Here is a 2,863-nt window from a genome sequence, read left to right on the forward strand (position 1 = left end):
ACACAGTGATGTCACAGTACAGGGATAATATACACAGTGATGTCACAGTACAGGGATAATATACACAGTGATATCACAGTACAGGGATAATACACAGTGATGTCACAGTACAGTGATAATATACACAGTGATGTCACAGTATAGGGATAATACACAGTGATGTCACAGTACAGGGATAATACACACAGTGATGTCACAGTACAGGGATGATTTACACAGTGATGTCACAGTATAGGTATAATACACACAGTGATGTCACAGTAAAGGGATAATACACAGTGATGTCACAGTACAGGGATAATACACAGTGATGTCACAGTACAGGGATAATACACAGTGATGTCACAGTACAGGGATAATACACAGTGATGTCACAGTACAGGGATAATACACAGTGATGTCACAGTAAAGGGATAATACACACAGTAATGTCACAGTAAAGGGATAATACACACACAGTGATGTCACAGTAAAGGGATAATACACACAGTGATGTCACAGTACAGGGATAATGCACACAGTGATATCACAGTAGAGGGATAATACACACAGTGCTGTCACAGTACAGGATAAAACACACAGTGATGTCACAGTACAGGGATAATACACACAGTGATGTCACAGTACAGGGATAACACACACAGTGATGCCACAATAGAGGGATAATGTACACAGTGATGTCAGAGTACAGGGATCATATACAGTGATGTCACAGTACAGGATAATACACAGTGATATCACAGTACAGGGATAATATACACAGTGATGTCACAGTACGGGGATAATACACACAGTGATGTCACAGTACAGGAATAATACACACAGTGATGTCACAGTACAGGGATAATACACACAGTGATGTCACAGTACAGGGATAATACACACAGTGATGTCACAGTACAGGGATAATTCACACAGTGATGTCACAGTACAGGGATAATACACACAGTGATGTCACAGTACAGGGGTAATACACAGTGATGTCACAGTACAGGGATAATACACACAGTGATGTCACAGTACAGGGGTAATACACAGTGATGTCACAGTACAGGGATAATATACACAGTGATGTCACAGTACAGGGGTAATACACAGTGATGTCACAGTACAGGGATAATATACACAGTGATGTCACAGTACAGGATAATACACAGTGATATCACAGTACAGGGATAATATACACAGTGATGTCACAGTACGGGGATAATACACACAGTGATGTCACAGTACAGGGATAATACACACAGTGATGTCACAGTACAGGGATAATACACACAGTGATGTCACAGTACAGGGATAATACACACAGTGATGTCACAGTACAGGGATAATTCACACAGTGATGTCACAGTACAGGGATAATACACACAGTGATGTCACAGTACAGGGGTAATACACAGTGATGTCACAGTACAGGGATAATACACACAGTGATGTCACAGTACAGGGGTAATACACAGTGATGTCACAGTACAGGGATAATATACACAGTGATGTCACAGTACAGGATAATACACAGTGATGCCACAGTACAGGGATAATATACACAGTGATGTCACAGTACAGGGATAATATACACAGTGATGTCACAGTACAGGGATAATATACACAGTGATGTCACAGTACAATGATAATATACACAGTGATGTCACAGTATAGGGATAATACACACAGTGATTTCACAGTAAAGGGATAATACACAGTGATGTCCCAGTACAGGGATAATACACAGTGATGTCACAGTACAGGGATAATATACACAGTGATGTCACAGTACAGGGATAATATACACAGTGATGTCACAGTAAAGGGATAATACACAGTGATGTCACAGTACAGGGATAATGTACACAGTGATGTCACAGTACAGGATAATACACAGTGATATCACAGTACAGGGATAATATACACAGTGATGTCACAGTACAGTGATAATATACACAGTGATGTCACAGTATAGGGATAATACACACAGTGATGTCACAGTACAGGGATAATACACAGTGATGTCACAGTACAGGGATAATATACACAGTGATGTCACAGTACAGGGATAATATACACAGTGATATCACAGTACAGGGATAATACACAGTGATGTCACAGTACAGTGATAATATACACAGTGATGTCACAGTATAGGGATAATACACAGTGATGTCACAGTACAGGGATAATACACACAGTGATGTCACAGTACAGGGATGATATACACAGTGATGTCACAGTATAGGGATAATACACACAGTGATGTCACAGTAAAGGGATAATACACAGTGATGTCACAGTACAGGGATAATACACAGTGATGTCACAGTACAGGGATAATACACAGTGATGTCATAGTACAGGGATAATACACAGTGATGTCACAGTACAGGGATAATACACAGTGATGTCACAGTAAAGGGATAATACACACAGTAATGTCACAGTAAAGGGTTAATACACACACAGTCATGTCACAGTAAAGGGATAATACACACAGTGATGTCACAGTACAGGGATAATGCACACAATGATATCACAGTACAGGGATAATACACACAGTGCTGTCACAGTACAGGATAAAACACACCAATGTGATAGTAGAGGGATATACACATAACAGGGTTAATACACAACTATAGAACAGTACAGGGTTAGAGCTCACAATGGGGGGGGGGGGGGGGTGAGGATTGGCAGGGGTCAGGGCACAGTATTTATGGTGTTACCTATGTAACCTGCCTGTCATGCCATCATCCACTGTTCCCCTGCACTCTGGTCCTTCCTCTGACCCCAGCAGGCCTCTGTATGAGTCTGTGATCACATGACCAGCAGGGGAGGAGCTGAGCTGGAGGTTGAGATCGCTGTGTGTACA

This window comes from Hyla sarda, chromosome 3, assembly GCF_029499605.1.
Source record: "Hyla sarda isolate aHylSar1 chromosome 3, aHylSar1.hap1, whole genome shotgun sequence".
Classification (NCBI taxonomy): domain Eukaryota; kingdom Metazoa; phylum Chordata; class Amphibia; order Anura; family Hylidae; genus Hyla; species Hyla sarda.